The sequence below is a fragment of the Drosophila busckii genome, chromosome 3R (genome assembly GCF_011750605.1).
Source record: "Drosophila busckii strain San Diego stock center, stock number 13000-0081.31 chromosome 3R, ASM1175060v1, whole genome shotgun sequence".
Lineage (NCBI taxonomy): Eukaryota > Metazoa > Arthropoda > Insecta > Diptera > Drosophilidae > Drosophila > Drosophila busckii.
The window spans coordinates 10,125,558-10,144,422 of record NC_046607.1 but is presented as its reverse complement, the minus strand read 5'-3'; the positions used below and the strand labels follow the sequence as shown (position 1 = coordinate 10,144,422).

The 18,865-nt window shown below is 42.3% G+C and overlaps 1 protein-coding gene across 7 annotated transcripts in view; it reads right to left on the bottom strand.

Moving 5' to 3' along the window:
* LOC108603462 (band 4.1-like protein 4) overlaps nt 1-13,458 on the bottom strand; it is a 52,816-nt gene extending 39,358 nt beyond the window's left edge. For 3 of the 7 annotated variants that reach the window (XM_017992300.2, XM_017992301.2, XM_017992299.1), the window contains exon 1: nt 12,705-13,458. The gene's annotated coding sequence lies outside the window, so the exon portion shown is untranslated. Of the gene's footprint in view, nt 1-12,354; nt 12,602-12,704 lie in introns of those variants that run through there. The other 4 variants (XM_017992295.1, XM_017992296.1, XM_017992298.1 and 1 more) reach the window with 4 other exon arrangements.
* Nucleotides 13,459-18,865: the final 5,407 nt, after the last annotated feature.

Sequence of the window (18,865 nt, the reverse complement as noted above, 5' to 3'; positions counted from 1 at the left end):
TTGCTTAGTTTGACGAGATGGGGAGGCGGAGTGGGAGGGACAGGCGTTTACTTTCACAAGTCAACACGTGAGGCAAGTAACGGCGCGCGCATTGTGCGGCTGCCTGACCTCATTTGTGGGCGCAATTTGCTGCAAATCTGTGGCAACTAACTGCGATCCGAGCCGCGCCGAGCCAACCAACCAGCCAAGCCATTGCACTTGCATTCATTAACAACAAATTGTGAACGAAAATGTGCATTAAAAAATAAAATGTTATGAACACCAATACACACACACACACACAGCAATGTGGGCGACTGGGCGTGTGTTGCATATAGCGGTGTTTTCATGGTTTCATTTTGCTTTGCTGCGGCTTTTTGTGCTGGTCAAGTTGGCAATTTGGCAAAGCGTGAAATGCGCAAACCACAAATAAAATGCAACTAAAATAACACGCGCTCCACTTAAATAGAAATGCGCTGAGCACTGAGCACTGAGTGCATAGAAGCGATGCAGTTTGAGAATTAATTGCTATTTGATTTTATTTCTATTGAGATTTTGCACTAGAAATGTCAGTTAACGGTAACTTTCAAAGCTGAAAGCTTAACAAGCGGCCAAAGCGAATAAATTATCTTTAATATACACAAAACTAAAACTATATTTCTAAAAAAGTTTGTTATCTATAAAAAGTTGCTAATATATGTAGAATATCTCTTTCTTGTCACTGCCATATGAGTTATAGTTTATTAAAATGTTTATTTAACTTTGTATTGAAATATTAAGGAAATTAAGTATGAAATAATAACGAAAAAAGAGCGTTTATCTTTTCTCACTGCTGAAGAGTGTGCTGAGTCTAGAGCTAAAGATAAATATGTTTTGTATATTATTAGCCATTTAATTCGTTTTTTTCTCAAAGGTTCTCAGTACTATTTTGCTGTGATTCAAATTATAAGTAAAATAAAATCAAAAAGTTGCAACTACAGATGTTGGTTGAAGCTACAATTTGACACAATAGAATTGTAGGGTTTCGTTAAAAGAAATAATATTTAATTATTTATCGAATTTATCGAACTTTTATTGCTTCAGTTTTCCTTAATTTAAAATGACCAAGCGATTCATTTTCTTTTACTTTCAACTCTCTACGGTTCGAATGCTTTTCTAAGTTTAATTTCTTCTAATTTGAATTTCCCCCAAGTACTGTCTTCTACAGCTTGCTGTTTGTATAGATTGTTTATTTATTCAACAAATTTTTTACTTTGAGTATCGCAAAGTGTATAGTAAAGTCAGCGTTGCAAGACCTTGATGCAAGTCTTGTGATTCATGCATTGTTGGCCTGGCCTCTGGGCATAAATGCAGTAGCGCAAAACTAAAATGAAATGCGCAACTGTCTGCCTTGGTTGCTGTGCTTGGTTTGTGGCTGAGCATTGCATTGCATGCGAGACTTGTATAAAACAAATGCGAAACGCTTTGAGTGCCGTTTAGCTGGGGCGTTTGCAATACGCACCTGTCTTTCTCTACATATGTGTGTGTGTGTTTGTGTTGTGCCAACAGGTAGCAGCCCAGGTAGCCACCACCCAGTTGCATTGCGCTCGCATTGGTAGCAAAAGAAGGTTGTGCCAGCTTCAGTTTGGCATACAAATGAGCTCTTGTTGGCTGGCGCACGTGCTTTATGCTAATTATTTGGCTGGAACTGGGCGTGGGCAGCAATCAATATACATACATACTAATGTACGGGAAAGATACGATAATGTTTAATAAAAACCGTACGCGCAATCAATTAATTAAGCCCCTGTATCTGTACTATTCCATGCCATTCATATGCATAACGTGTTTTAGCCAGACGGCTGAGCATTTGGCCAGCGTAGAATGCGTAGCTGTTAAAGTTAATTCACACCTACAGCCGCACACATGTAATGTTTATATTAAGCTAATTAAACTGTATGTGTGTGTGTGTGTGCGTGTGTGTGATTGAATTTTTATGTTCATGGCTTGTAAATTTACAAGTTTGGCCACGCTGCGTATGCGCAATGTCTCACTGCAAATTAACATCAAATGCCAGCTTGAGACCGAAACTGTTTGCTGTGTGGCAAACTGATTAAAGTCAGACTGTGACGCGCTCTGCAACGAACTGTGCAACGAGCGTTGTGTCAGCTTATGGGTAATCATGTGCGCGACTCGCAGTTCGGACCTGGACTTGGAATTAGACACAGAGTGGTGGTCGTCGATGTTGCGATGTTGCGATGCTGCTTGGGGGTCGCTGATGCTGACGGCCGGGCCGGGCCGACAGCCTCGTCGTTATTCGCTCGCTCGAGTTCAAGTTCAAGTCATGTGCAGTACTCGCTGGCGTTGCTTTTAATTAAAAGTAATGCGCATCGTTTAGCCAAAATGTTGCCCCTTAACAATTTCTCTTAACTCTGCACTGCCGGGGCTTTTTATTTTTATTTCTTCGCCGGGGTGGCCACACCCATCTCGCAGCATTAGACGCTTGTGGGTCTCTCGCGGTTATTTATTTGATAGCTTTTGGCAGGCAGGCAGGCAGGCCGGCATGCCAAACCAGCAGGAGCAGCAAAAGCTCAATTTAGTCGGAGGCCAAGCCGTCACTTTTGGTCAAATCACAGCGGGGCGTTTGCCTCACTACGGTCATTGATTGTTGTTAAAAACTGAAAGAACCGTTCCTGAATTATGTGCCCCAGCACCAGAGTCAGCATTAAACGGATTCAGAACTACACGCGGCACTGGCAGTGGCAATGGAAGCGGCAGCGGTAACAGCAGTTGGACCGCAAGGTTTAATGCTTCAAATATGCAAAATCATGAGTCTGCGTTGATTTTAAATTGTATCATTAAAAGCGCGAAGCCAGCAGCATAATGAAACACCAACAACACCAACAATAAACAGCAATGCTAACAAGCAATGGTACTCACAAGCTGTACGACACCAACACTCTACGCTCCACAGATAGAGATAGATATAAAGACAGAGACAGAGAACTTGCGTTGTGTTTGTTATTTTAGCATTTTTTTCCGGCTTGTTCATTACAAATTTTGATTGAACCCAGACAGTTGAACAGCTGAGACAGACAGACGGACAAGCAGTCAATTTGATTGCCCCCAAGTCTCATAGACAACTCGCTCTCGCTCTGGGCTAGATCAATCAATTTAAAAATACATTTAGTTATTTTTTTTTGGTTTTTTGGCTGCCTGTCTGCTGGGTTTGCTAATAAATTGCCGCGGTCAAAGTAAAACAGCAAAATAAACAAATTCAACATTTGCACGTTGCCCAACAATTATATATTCGTATATAGCAGTATCTATATGTTTTTGTTGTTTAGTACATTTTATGGTCGTGCTGTTAATTCAATTTATGTTGTGTGTCTAATTAAAAAGAGTTGTGGCAAGTGTCGGTAGTTTTGTTTCATCTCCATCTCCAAATCAAATACAACATATGAAAATATTTGTTTGAGCAATTTGCAATTTAAATACAATAAAACAAAAAGCAGCTAAAAAAATTCAATAAAAAATTGATTTGCAGTCTAGCTTGAACAGTCAGCCATATTAATTAATAACAATGTTTACATGCATTGCAATAATAATAATAAAAAATAATATTTTTGTGACATTTTTCTGGCAATGCGAATTGGTAGGAGTTATGACAATAACAACAAATTGTTAAATCAAATATAAAGCGATAAAATGTTGGTAAATTCAAAATCGATACAAAAATATTGAAAAAGAAATGATAAGGAAACAAACTTTAGAATGTTTATTATTAAGTTTAATTGTAAAAAATGCAAATAAAATAAGTATAGAAACCAGCGCATGAATAATAATTCCAAGCCCATGTTGCACTTGGGAAAGCGTGTGAAATATGAAATGAAATATCAATTTTAAATATAGGAAAAGCTCGAGCTCGTGCTCGTGTTGAAATTTATGCGCACTTTAATAAACGCAATTGCAAATTGACGTTTGTGCAGTTTTGTCGATTGTTTGTTGGCAGTTTATGCAAACGACAGTTGTTACAATTTATGGTCAGCGTTGAAATTGCAACAATTTGCAAAGCGTGTGTGTCTGCATCGACAATTTTCTATGCAATTCGAATGAAAATTGTGCAAGTGCTGGCAACAGCAACAACAAACACGACAACGACTGCGACTGCGACAATGCATTTGCAATTTGAATAGTTGATATTATTACATGCGTTGCATTTGACACTTTTCAAAAACGAGTGCACACACACACACACACACACACACGTGTGTGTGAAAATGTTCCAGTACCGGAACTGAAAAGGCAAAACGAGTCTTAAGAGTCTTAACAATTGCTGAGCGTAGCTATTAGCAGCTTTTATTGTTGGGTCATTGTTTGGCGGCGGCGTTAAGTCATACGCTCAAGATGCTCGATTGCTGATGCTGATTCGTGGCTTTGTTGTTGCTGCTGCTGCTGCTGCTGCTGCGAGTGCGAAAGCAGCACAAAGTGCCTGACTGGCTGCCAATTGATTGCTTGAGTCATACTTGAGCGCAACGGGTTTAAGTTGTGCCAACAACAATGCCAACCAGCCAACCAGCAGTGCTAGCAACATTTGCTTGCCATTTGTAGTACGCTCAGTTGTTACGGCCTGTCCGCCTGTCGCCTGTCGCCAAAACGGGGCAGCCAGCCCAGCCCCCCTCCGATTGCCTGCCCGCCTGTCTGTGCTAGCAACAACAGCGTCAACAAATTGCCACTCCAAAGGTGTTGCTGCTGCTGTTGCGCTTGCCGCTGGCATGTTGTTTGCCTTTTTTTTTTTGTTTGTGGTTTATTTAGTTTTTTGGGTTATTGCTGACACAACAATGGTGGCAGCTTTGATATTTTTGGTATCAGCTTGGCGTATACGTAATATTTGCTTTGAAATTTCTATTTGCAATTAGAGCAGTCGAACAGCCGAGTTGATTGAACTGTCAATCGCTTGCGGATATTGCACTATAATTTGCCTAACGCCCATTTAACTAATTAAACTGCCCCCCGGCCAGGCATAAATATTTAAAATCCGTTGACTCGGCTGCTCTAGTAGCAGCAACTGTTGCAGGCTAATGACATTTAATTGGCCTACACTCGCATTTGGGGCGGAAATTGACCAATTGACATACATTTTTAAAGAGCCTACTGCCTGCTTTCGATCGAGCAAGTAATTGCCGAGGCTTATGGCCAACAATTTATATGGAAGAGGCACTGCACTTGCAGTTGCGCCCTTTAGTTTTAGTTCCCAAGCTCTACCAGCTTACTGATTAAATATTAAGTCTTGGGCGGCGACCTCTCCCAGCTGCCGCTTAGCCAGCTCTTTATGCTATTTCCATTGGCACAAACACTGCGTGCAATAAAAATAGTTTCACGTTGCCCCAGACACAGCACAGCGCAGAACAGCACAGCACACAATAAAAATTTATACGACTTGAAGCAAATCTAAGACTAGAGCTAAAGGAAAAAATAAAATCATAAAAAATGCCGCACTTTTCATAAGCGCTGCGAAAGATTTTGCAATTTATTTCGTTTGAGTCATGCACAGGCAATTGTCTTCTGTCTTCAGTCTGTGCGCATAAAAACAAGCGCAAAAAAGAAAATAAACTTAAATAAAATACTCTATAGGAAAAACAGTTTCTTTTATTGCCTCAGCCTCAGTCTCAGCCATAACGGCAGCCCGCACCGTGGCGCACTTTGACTTTGGAGCTGTAGCTGGTGCTGCTGCTGGTGTCAAGGTTAAGCGTTAGCCAAAAAAAAGAAAAAATATACATTCGGGTCAAAGCTAAAGTTAGAGGCGTGCACGACGAGTCTTCAAAGGAAACATAACAAATTAAAAACTTTGACAAATGTGCCAACATAAATTTGAAATTGAAAAATTCCTCCGACTAGCAACGATTGTGATTTATTTACATTAACAGCGAGTGCATATTATGTCTGGAGAACGAGCAGCTGCTCCAAGACCCCGCTGTCAGCTTAATAAACAATATAACAATACATAGCATAAGTAAGCATAACCCCCATCAAAGTAGCTAGAGTTAATTTAAGAGTTCGTCTGTCTACATATTTGCTTTTCAATTTTTTTCGCTCATGGCTGCTGCTACAATTAAAGCCGACAAGCTGTTGCTCGTGGGTGGGCCTGGTCAATAAATCAAATCTGGCGCGTAGATAGCGCCCGCCCCGCCCAGCTTTCAAAGCTAAGGCAGTCGCCGCCCGTTGATGTGCTGTCAATGTTTGTTCAGTTGGCCTTGGCAGCAGCTAACTACATAGATATATCATTAATCACCGAGCGAGCTCTCAAGTTGTTCTTAGGCATTGCTGCTAATTAAAACATATCTCAGCTGCGAACTTCCTAACGCGTTTGCCACTCTAAGCTGCTGAGCTGAATTAGCAGGTTTACACTTTTAATTTCTTGGCCGCCAGCGAAAGTGTCTAAAAATAACAACACATAAGATATGTCTTTCTGTCTGTCTCTCTGACTCTCGGTCTGTCTGCTTGTTAAATTATTATCATTATTTTTTGGCTTTGTGTGCTGTGGTGATTTCAACAGTCGTAACCTAATGAGTTTTTGAGTAGCTGAGAAATTATTGATTGGGTTGCAGCGCTTGGGAAATGTTTGTGGGTTAGTGTGTTGGTTGCCGCAACTTGAGCGCAGCTTGAGCAACTTTTTGGCAACAATATTTCACAAACTGCAGGCGGCGGCGGCGGCGGCGGCGGCGAAGTCATCAGCAAGAGTCAATGCCGCACCGCAGCAATTTAACAGGAAATCATTAAGCGTGCACGGTCTATTTAAAAATACTTCACACACACACATGCATATGCTGGTGTGGCATGTGGCATGCGGCTGCATAGACATCAAGGCATTTACAAATGCAATGCAGCTGGAATTAGAACTGTAAACAGCGCACACATGTGTTGAAATGCCTAATTGATTGACTTGACGGTGGTCCCTCCCCCCACCCCACCCACACAGCCGCACACCTTGCCACAGCAAAAACGAGCTACAGTTTGTTGCAAGTGATTTAGAATTATGGCATTGGCATTCACAATCGAGTCGACGATTGAGCGTTTGATGAATCTGCTGACTTTAGCCACAACTTGCACTTGCTCTTGGCCCGCGGCTTAGACCTGACTTGGCTTTAACTAGTTAGTCGGTCGTTAGTTGGTCGCTTAGTCGTTGCGTTTCTGCTGCGTACGCGGAAAAATGCAATTAGTTAAGCGCTTTTAATGATGTGCCGCTGCAAAAGGCAGTTATTAAATCAATTTTATTTCATTGTGTCTTTTTAGCTGCTGCTGCTGCTGCTGCTGCTGCTTCTCTGGCTCTGGCCAGTTTTCATTCTCAGGCGCAATTTATTACTTAACGGCGTTTTGCCTGCTCATATTTATGGCATACGAGAGTTCACTCGACTCTTTCGCTTTCGTCTAGGCTATTGGCCAACTTGCATTTGTGTCTCTTTGCCAATTACAGTTAACGCAAACAATGGCACATAAAGCATTCTAGCACCATGACCATGCCACCGATTGTTGCATGAATGGGTTTCTGGGCTCTCTCGACTGCTGCCAACTTTCCAATTGGCAATAAAGCATACGAAAAAGCATTGGCTATTCTCTAGCGTTTTTCTTTACCGCGTTGACCACAAAATGTTGATTACCGCGTCTCGATACACAGCATAGATACATGTGTGTGTGTGAGTGTGTATGTGTGTTTGGGGGTTACAATGGCATTTTCACGCGCCCTCGACAAACAGCAGCACTACTCGTAGTTGGGTGTGTGTGTGTGCTAGTGGCCACAATGGCGCAGAGGCGTTGTAAATGCCCAAAAAAGGTTGCAAAGCCGCAATGTGGACCACAAGACCTTTAGAACTAAGAGCAGCAACAGCAGCAGCAGCAGCTTGAGCAATGCTTGAGAGTGAAAGAGGCTGCTGCTGCTGCCTGCCTAACGGTATTTCTAGTTAACGAGCTAACGTAAATTAAGATCGCTTGTTCTTTTAGCTGGCCCAAAGCAGATACATGGCCGCATCGTAGCCATAGCCGAAGCATAGTTCTTCTTGGAACAAAACAACAACAACAACAAGCGAAGAAAAAACCAAAATGTGTTTAGGCCGTAAACAATGGGGCATGGAGCCCCGAACAACAGACAAGCAACAAGCTTTAAAATGAGCCAAACGCTCGTTTTATTTTTGGCTGCAACAACAACAGCAACAGCAAAATTGCTGCCCAAAAAAGGCCTGGCAGCCAACTTGCTGGAGAGCAAAATGCAGACAGACTGCAGTCAACGCCAACGCCAACGCATAAAATGCAGTTCACATGAAAGACATGCAACTTACATCCAAGTGCCCGCCCCCACCCCCCACTCCCCACTCCCACCCACAGCCAGCTACTGTGCTAGCCAAAAGTTCTCTCGACAACATTTTTGCATGTGGGCAGTGGGTCAGCAACAGATGCTATCAGAATTTCAAAAAAATACAGACAGACAGTCAGACAGCCAGACAGACAGACTGACAAAAATTGTTAGATCTTTGGCCTGAGTCATTTTGATTTTTTACTCTCACACAGTTGCGCATTTAACATTCATTTGGTAGCGCAGCTCTCACTCAAGATTCTTGATTACATTAAACATCAGCAGCTAACTCTAGCTGTTCCTTTCTCTTTTGAGTTTATGCCGCTTGACTGATGCTGATGCTGCATGATCAACTGCAGCAGCAGCAGCAGCAGCTAGTGTATTCATCTTTTGTTTTTTTGTATTTTAATTTTATGTTTGTTTCGGATTCTTCTTGTGCTCAGCCGCAAGAGTACAAACGAACACACACACAAACACACACACACACTGACAGAGTTAGGGACAGAAATCGATTTCAGCTAGTTCTGTTCGTTTAGATTAACATGCAGCGCATTTGCTTTTATGACTTCACTGTCTATACCAATTTTCGTGTCCATTCTTGTGCTTTCAAAACCCATAAAACTTTAACCAAATTGTATAAGCATATGCACTAGATATACATGTGTGTGTGTGTGTGCCCAGCCCAGCGGCTAGAATGTTTTCGCTGGGAATGAAGCAACGTCATCATCGTCGTCAGCGTCATCGCTTCGTTTTGCGTGCTATATTCGATATTTATTATTGTTGCTGCTGCTGTTGCCGTTGTTGCTGTTGCTGTGTTGCGTGCAACATGCCTGTTGTGCTAGTTGCTGTCATAAAAGTTGGCGCTTTATGACTTACTTTGAAAATAAATAAAAATGAAAAGCAACCAAAAAGAACAACAACGAGTTGGGCTGAGCTCGAGTTTTAGCCTGGCCAAGTTAGTGCGGAAATAGACTTAATGATCAATTAGCTATGTTGACGTTGTGTTTTGCAGTTAGGGCTGCGACACGGGCCGTTAGCTTCCGATTGGGTGCCGCATCATTTGGAGGGCAATGCCAGAGAGCACAGAGCCCAGAGCCCCAAAAGAAAATCTAAGTAATGAGCAAGAGTGCCGCACTGCAATTAACTAGCGTCTAATTGAAGCTGTTGCCTTGCTATGCTATGTCTATGACTATGACTATGGCTATGGCCAGGGCATAAAGTGTGTATTTTAAGGCCATTACAGATGGCTTCCTGTCGCTGACGCAGCTTACATAAGACGCTCCTCAGCTGGGGAGTTGCAAGCAGTGATGCATCAGAAGTTAGCTGTATGATTGCGCAAGCGACACAAAAGCAAGCTGAGGCAACGGCGCGGCAGCTGCTTTAATTGGAAATTGTTGCCAGCTATAAGATAGACAGAGGGGTGAACTGAAGTGGGGTGGGGTGGGCTGGTCTAAGCAGGCCAGGTAAAAGCACATCAACAGCAGTTGCATCAGCAGCACCAGCAGCAGCAGCAGCAGCAGCAGCAGCAGCATCCACATGCACAACATCAAGTGTTCTAGTTACGTTCGCTGTCGTTGCTTTCAATCTTTTGGCGCGTTGCTGGCAATTGCATCACGCAAAGGCGACGACGACGACGACAACAGCGACAACTGCTGGCTGCTCTGGCTGCTCTGGCTTCCAACGGGTTTAGCTTGGGTTACTTGCATTAGCTTTCCTTGGCTACTTTCTAAAGCAGACTGCCGACTGCAGGCTTCACATCTCCCAGTTCAGTTCATTCGGTTAGTGTGCGCAGCTCGGCGTAGTTTTTGTTTTTCTTCTCATCTCTGGCACTCTTTTTTGTCTTTTTGCTTAGCGCCCAACTAACTGTTTCAACTACTGGGAAACTGGTGCAAGCATTGGTTCTGCATTCAGCCAACTCTTCATGTTGCTGGCTCGATTCTTTTTCTTTTTTTGCTGCTGCTGCTGCGAGTTTGCAGTTAGTTTGAGTTTTACTGTTGCAGGCAGCGCATATGTGTATATGTGTGTGTGTGTGCAAGCTTGACATTGTTGCTGTTGCTATTGCGTCAAATTGGAAATTAACGTGCAACTAGGCTAGCAACAACAGCAGCAGCAGCAGCAGCAACCTTTGTTCTTAAAGTTGCTGCCCTCTTTTACTTTTTTCCATTTTTTTGCAGAAATTAATTAAGTGCTTTGCCTGAGTTTTGTTGCAAAATCAAATACTGCACAAGCATAAAAACAAAAGTTTGCGCTTGTAATTGCTGTTGCCAGTAGTTTGCGCTCATTTTTTGTTGTGTCACATGAGCAACATAAGTTTGAATGTTTGTGGCCATAAAATAAGATCGTAAATATGTTTACAATTTAAATTTGCTAATTAAAAGAGTTCTGCACTCCGAAATAGGCCATAAAATAGTAGCAGAAAAACAAATAAAATCTTAAACAAACTGAGGACAGATAAACAAATAAAATGTTGAATTTAATGCGTTCATAAACTGTCGCATATGTCGCATAAATAATTCAATTTATTTAACAAATTGATTGAATTAAATTGTCTGCTGTCAGTTAAATAAAATTTACGAAGTTGTTGTTGTTGTTGTTTTTGTTGCTTTGTTTGTTTTGTGGGCAATCCTTTTAAACAGTCGCCGCTGACAGGCGCTTGATGGATGCGGAAACCAAAAGCCAAACCAGCGTAGCCGCTGCCGCCACAGCTTATGGCGATTAGACGCTTGCAACAACGTTGCTGCGTTGGTGTGGCGCGCTTTTTAGGGCCCCCGGTATCTTTATCAGCAATCTGTCAGTGTGGCAACAGCAACAACATCATCAACGGCAATTGCGGCAGCATCAAAGCAGACACCTCACTCTGCCCCCTCACGCTGCTTGCTGCTTGTTGCTTGTGGCTTGTGTTTGACGTAAAATTTACAAATTACAACTAATTAAAAGTTGATGAGTCTGCGTGAGTGAAATCAAGTGCAGGTCATTGCCTTGCCCCGCTGATAAGCAAATGAGCAAGTTTTGCCGCTTGGCCAGCCTCAGTCTCAGCCTCATCATCATCAAAACATCTCCAGGAAAATTCTATGAATTTCTGCTGCTGCGTCTCTTACATGTATTTGGCAGTTGCGCAAGTCATCGTTGAGCTGTCCACGTCTCTGCACTGCTTGATGTTTATCTTTTGGGTTGCCGGGCTCACAGACGCAGGGCGAGCTACATCCGCTGGCTGTTGCTGAAAATTGTTTTGCAGGAAATGTTGTGAGAGGTGCAGCCAGCCTCTTGCAGAATTCTCAGATAAATGTGACAAAGTTGCACTATAAAAATGCAAAAATAAATGTGAACAATTTCATAAGCTCTGCACGTGTGTGTTTCTATGTGTGTGTGTGTGGGAAAGGCAAATAAAATGATTACAGCTAGAGCAGGGCAATTGACTTGTTTTTACCACGGCCCACAGAACTTTTGTGGCAAACTCTTGCCCAAGAAAGAACTGCTAGATAATTATATTATCTCTGTTGTTGCTGTTGCTGTTGCTATTCGTGTTGTTGCAACCTTGACTGCTGCTTTATAATTAAATATTGTCAACATGTTAGCGTTGTTGTTGTTGTAGACTGTAGACGCCACAGATTGCAATTTGATGAGCTCGCATTGCGGTCTAAACAAGCAACTGTTGTTGCTGTTGTTGCTCTGGCTGCTGCAGGAAGTGCGAAAACTATTAGTGGCACTTATTTATTCATTAGAGGCAGTTAGAGACACCCAGCACAAATACACACACACACACACAGAGTGAGAGACGAGCAGCCTTTTTAGCCAGTTTGCTACAATTATGCAGCAGCAACGGCAATGGCAACGGCAACACTTTGTGGCATGAGCCAGCATCAGGATGCGGGCACACGTCACACACACATGTGTGTGTGTGTGTGTGCATAATGTCAATGACGTTGCAGACGTTATGCTTATATAATAGCGTTAATGTCATTGCACTCATATAATAATAATAATGTTGCTCTTGCTGTTGTTGTTATTCAGTTAAAGTTCAATGCGCAATTTGCGAGCGCTCTACCTACCTTTTATTTATGTTTATATTAACAGCAATTGTAGCACTCACACACACACACACAGACGCAGACTCAGGCTCAGACGATCGCGTTATTATCGGCACTCACAAATCAAGGCAAAGCCAAAGCGACTGCCGCATATGATTGTATGCAAAAGATGATGTTATAGCCGTAAGTATGCAAAGCCAGCGCGCTTTTGGGCAACTCCAGCTCAGCGCCGCATGGGACCGATTTCCAGAGAACACTCACACACACACCCGCGCACTTTCTATATATATATGTGTGTATATAAATATATGTGTATATACTTCGGCACAATAATAAAAGCGTAAATGCTTATTTATTTGCAAGTCGTTCACCTAAATGCGCTTGTATAATTTATGAAGGCAAAGCACACAACGACAATGAAGAGCAGGAGGCGGTGGCGGAGGCGGAGGAGGAGCAGCAGTGTGGCACTGGAACTAAAGCACTGAATGAGTTTGGGTATGGGGTCAACGCGAGCGCGATAAACATTTTTGAAATGCGAATGCGAATTGAACTTATTATTTTGTTTGCCAGTTGTTGACTCGAGGGTTTTTAGTATAAAGCGCCTGCGGGCAGCGCTATAAAATCCACAAGCAAATGTCCAAAAAGCGTCACAATGCGGCCATCACATAAAAATAAATAGCGCAACCGAAATAACGAAGCACAAACAAGCACTGGGGTAAGTATATTTTGATTGCACTGCTCTGTTCCTGCTCCTGGTCTTGAAATTCGATTTCTGTTTTCGTACCTCTGACTGACACTCTGACGCAGCTTGAAAGTTGCAAGCTCAAACTGTTCTGTTGTTGCAACAACGCGTCCAACTGACTGCACTGACCGACACCGTGTCGGCAACTGTTGGCTCAAATGTACAGTTCATCAATCAAAGCAACAGCCGAATGCAATAGCCGAGAAAATCGCTGAAGTTGCAACTAACCGATCTGGCCAGACCAACGGCACCGACACTGATACCGATACCGACTCCGACTCCGACAGCGAGACTAATAAACCGAAACCGAAACCGAATTGCCGAAACGACCGAAAAGAGCGATTCAGCTTTTTTGCCTTTCCTATCTGCGCTCCAAGCGTGTGTTGGCCACGACGTTACAACAGCAACTGCTCGGGCCTGGCAAGTTGGAGCCACAGTCTAGCGGGTTTTTGGCGCCAGCTTTGGAGACTTGCTTGCCGGCTGTATACAAAAGTGAGAGCTAAAGAGCGCGCGAGAGAGCTGCAAGAGAGCATATGGGAGAGAGAAAGAAATTTTGTTTGGCAAACTCAAGTAGCACGTGCAGTTAAAAGCCGGTCTTGGCTCAACCAAAATAAATTAAGCTAATAATAAATAGAAATATAATAATAAAAAATAAAATATATAAATTGTTAAATTTTAGCAGAAAAACATAAGTATTAAGTTAATTAAATTCAATAAGTAAAAAATTAAACAAAACTTAATAAATAACTAAAGTACATTTTTACATTTAAATAACCAAAAGAAATTTGAGAATTGTTTTAAAAATAAAAAAAAAACATTTAAAAATTGTATATATGCTTCGTAAAGTGAGTAAATATTTTTTATTAATTTGTCTGTATTTATTTTATATTATTTATAAACTTATTTCCTTCAACTTGCCTCGAATTGCATTACACATGTTACGAATGCGTCGAGCAAAACAAAATGCAAAAGTGTAGACTAGGAGAGCGCAGTCGCATGCCCATACAGTGAGAAAGAGAGAGAATGAGCGAGAGAGCACAGAGAGCGCTGAGTGGAGAGTGCTGCAGACAGTCAGCCGGCAATGGCAACGACCAACATCTATAAACGCCTCCAATTGCCACCACCACCAACAAAGCAGCAGCAGCGGTGGTTCATATATGAACGCTTGTGATTGCTGCTGGGGGAGGATGAGCGAGAGAGAGAGAGAGAGAGAGAGGGAGCTGGGAATCGTATGCATGGCAAGCAGCATCTGTTTTATATCATGGGCGTATTACCAGAGCCAACAGAACACAACTGATGTCTAAAGATCTAATTGTCTTAAGTGCATTGCTGGCTGTCTGTTGAGCAGAGGATTTGGTTGAGTAGCAACCAAAGGCACACACATTCAAATTGATGGCGGTTATTTGAGCGGGCAATGAGTGGCAGCAATGGGTGCACGTTCGGTAAACAGAAATGAAGAATTTTCAATATACCTAATTCGCAATGATTGCCGATCACAAAATGCCAAAAACAAACGCCTTGGAATGCCCAAATGCATTTCATGCCGAGGAGTTGGCGTGCCTAGGCCAGCACTATCCACTATCGAGCATTGGTCATCGTCTAGCTCACACACACACACACATACACACACACACGCTTGCTGTGGGGAAAGGAATTTCAGCTAGAAATTTATCTACGCTAATTTCAGAGCTAAACTTTGGTAATAAAACCGCATCATCGACTGCAATTTTTGCTGTTCGCGTGCCGTTGTATTGCCCCCAACGTCTTGCTGGCACTTTGGCAGTCTTCGCATGAACGCCTCCAATTTCTCATAGAACTTTGACCAAATGCTGCTGCTGCTGCTGCGGCTGCTGCAAATCGCTGACCAAGGTATTGGCCGCATTGGTCCATACGGGAGGCTGGCGTTTGGTTTATGGCTTATGCGCCGCCGTTTTTGGTCTATTAAAATGATTGCAGTATTTACGTAGCGCTTTTCAGCCATAATTTGTATTCGCCAAGCTCATCATCGTCATCATAATCATCATTATTGTATAGAGGGTTTCGCTTTTTGCATTCAACAACGTTTGTATCGCTTTTTTAGCCAGACACCAGAGTTGGCCGCAAGCGTTTGACTCTCAGTTGCGGCTGACCCGTTGCTCTATGCTTTTCTATTGTTTATCTACGGCCCAAGCAGGCAGCAGGCAACAGGCGAGCCCAGTACTCAGTACTCAGTACCAATCCCAGCCCAGTCCAGTTCAGCCAGTTCTAATCTTGCTGGGCCACTCGCGCTGTGGCCTTCGATTCAACTTCCTTGGCTGCTTGTGCGTTAATATTTTTGTGGCTTATCGCCGGCGGCGTCACATTGGCGTATTTACAATGATTATTGATCGCTTAATACGAATTTGTAGCTGTCTGAGCGGCCAACAGCAGATACTAGCTGCCATTTGGCCCACAGTCTCTGCTTTCTGTTTATCTTAACGCGCGCAAATATTTGAGTTTACTTATGCGCGCGATCAATTACAAGACCCAAACCCAGCCGGGGGGCTCTAAAGATAATGTCAACGGCTTGGAATCAACACTATAATTTGCCTGCGTGTCTTGTCTTGGCTGTGAAAGTGTCCGTCAACAATTGTGATTGCCACTGACAACTTTCAGTTTCACACAAGCAAAGCGAAGAAATATCTTTCGCATACGTTTATGATGTGTGCATTAAGCTCATGATATTAAATTACGTTTTATGTGCATAATTCAGTCGTCTCGACAATCAGCAGACAAACAAAAATCCCACAGTATTCAGTGGGACTACAAACTGCAATGCATTCAAATTGCAAACTACAAATTGCAGAAGGCAGTGGCAGTGGCAGTGGCAGAGGCCAAATGCAGATGAAAAGAAAAAAATTAAAATGTTGGGTTTCAAAGTCAAATGTCACGCCCACAAGCGCAGACAGTGCATTGCCCTTTAAGGGCCAAGCTATAAGTGTAGCATTAATAATAAACCAGTTTAGGTTTTGTGGTAATTATTTTTTTTTTTTTTTTTTTTTTTTTTTTTTTTTTTTTTTTTTTTGCTGACCGCACTTCCGTTTGCTGTTGCTGCAACAGGCTGCTAATTTTGACAGATTACAAGCCTTGCAACATTGCAGCCCTGAGGCAGTATTCGATGCTTGACTGGGCTTAGCACAAGTTACTTTAATCAATCGCCACTTGGCAGGCGATGGCATTTGCCGGGCCATTGAACTGCACATAAATTTAAGCAGCAGCAGCAGCAGCTCCACTTGCTACCGACTACCGACTTGCCACTTGCCACTCAGTAAGCCACAGTAGCCACCCTGCTGCTTTCAATTACGCGTGCAAGCCGACAGCCAAAAATAAAAACAAGAGCAACAGTGAGAAAGAGAAGGAGAGAGCGACAGTGAGATTGGGAAAAGGTTGCAAAAAATTTATGAGCTGGCTGGGCTGCTGGGCAAAAGCATTTACGTTTGAATCTGCATCCGCAGTGCAAAGGACCGCAGACGTTGCCAACGATTAAGCACCGCAAATCAAAGGCTAAGACCAAACCGAAACCCAAACGAAACGAAAACAAAACCGAAAAGCCAAAACTGAAACCAAGCTGCAACAACAGCTCGTTGCAAAGAGGAAGGTAAAAAGTAAAAACAAAAGCGTCACAAGTCAAATGACAAATGCTCGACGCCAACTCCAGTTCTGATGCTTTATATTTTTTTTTGGCTAAAACCGGCGAGAGCAAAGCTTGAAGTGTTGAATGCTAGCGGAAATCACTTGAAACCGCAAATAAATCAAAGGCAAACAATAATGGAAAATAGAAAATGGAAATGGCAAGTGAAAACTGAAATCAAATAAGGCGACAACTGTGCCAGACATAAGCAGTTATAAATGAGTTTGATCATATTAAATTCACAAACGATTCGTCAATGTCGCGCCAACGTCTGTGGCAAGCGCAACTTGCAACTTGCAACTTGGAGTTAAACTAAATAGCTTCTAATAGCAACTACAGCTTAAGCACCTACAAAACTTTTCTATCCGCACATGGCTTTAGGCATATGCTCTGCCTGCTTAATTAGAAAACAGTTTTCCCATAGACATGGCGGCAATTGCAATGACAACACTCGCCCCTTTTAGCATTTAAAGGATTATAATTTTAAGCACTGCCAAAAAACTATAGAACAGAACTTCAAGCGCAAACTTTGCAGACAGTTTTTGTGCCCATTGCCATTCAGCAACAGCAGCAGCAACAACAGCAACATGAGCAGCAGCAGCGACAACGCCAACAATTGTGACGGCATTTAGTTTGCTTTTGCTCTCCCCACAACCTTTTTCTATGATTTTATTTTATTACATTTTACGGCATTTGAATTCAAATGTGCTTTTAAATCGGCTTAGTTAGGCGAGCTGCTTTCCCAGTTGCCAGCGGCTTAAATTAATGCGCTTGCCCCAAAGTCCTGAAGAGAAAGAGAGCAGGAGTGGGGGAGTGGGAGAAATGTACTATGCAGCAAAGGTGCTTAAATAGTTGCCTGTGCCCTGAGCCTGAGCCTGAGCAGTTTGGGCTCTAATTGATTTCCCAGCGGCAATAGTAACTTGCTATAAGTCCAACATTCTAACCGCTCACTTACTTTCACGCCCAACCGGTGTGGGCAGCTCTCGTCCGACCAAAGTTCTGATTACTTAATGATCTACAAACCGTAAGCACGTGTTGAGCACAACGCAGCCGGACAGATTTTGAGCAACTTGAGAGCATTGCTACGTCATGAGTGGTATTTGTGCCAAGCTCTTATCTGTTTACAGCTATAAATTTAAATGAATTAGCATACGCCAACTATATCTGAACTAACATAGTTAATTTGTTTATGTTTTATAAGATTTATACAGTAAGAGCTGGCGTATTTGGACTGAATTAAATTCCAATTACAAGCCAAAGATTGATGCTTCAATAAGATCGTTGACTTTAAAGCTTTGCCAGCATCCACATCAAAAGTCATATCAATAAATTACTAATGTGAAATTCTCTTCGACTTCTTTTTATTTATTTAAATTCTATAGTGCAATAATGTAGCCAGAGCAACTGACGCTGAATTCTTTTTATATTTTATAACATTCCTACTGGACTGAATTAAATTCCAATTACAAGCTACAAATTGATAGTTTAATATGTACGTTGACTTTGAAACTTTCAAATAATTTGCAAGCATCCGTAGCAAAGCATGATGTCATTTTATTATTAATCTGGAATGCTTTTCGACTAGACTAACTATTGATTCATAAAACAAATACTTTAAGCCACTTCAACGAGCTACTAATCGCATAGTTTAATCGCTCTATGCCAAAAATAAACCTGGCGCTCAATGAGTCGCGTTAACTAAGCATCATCAATTATATAGCAGTCACTGTACGGCAACAACAACCCAAACAACAATCATAAGAACAAATGCGACAAAAATAACGTGTGCTTATAAATAAAAGAAAAAAGTTGAAAAAAAACATATAAAGACTGACACGACGTTGACAGTGGCGTTGGCCACTTAATCAAATTTCCGACATGGGCAAACAATTCGCATTCGCATGATAACAACAACTCGACGTTGGCTCCCGCAAAAGAAAAGCCCCAAGTAGTGCAAAAGTCGCGCACGCCTTTAAACGGGGCCAAGATAACAATGGGCGAAATAGCCTGAACAAGCTGTAGCTTTTGGCAAATGAATTAAAAGCGCGTCACAATTAATATAATAACTTAGTAATAGATATTAACCAGTAGCGGGCGGCTAACGTCGTTCTTGCTAAAATAGTCGAGTGCGCAAAGGCCGA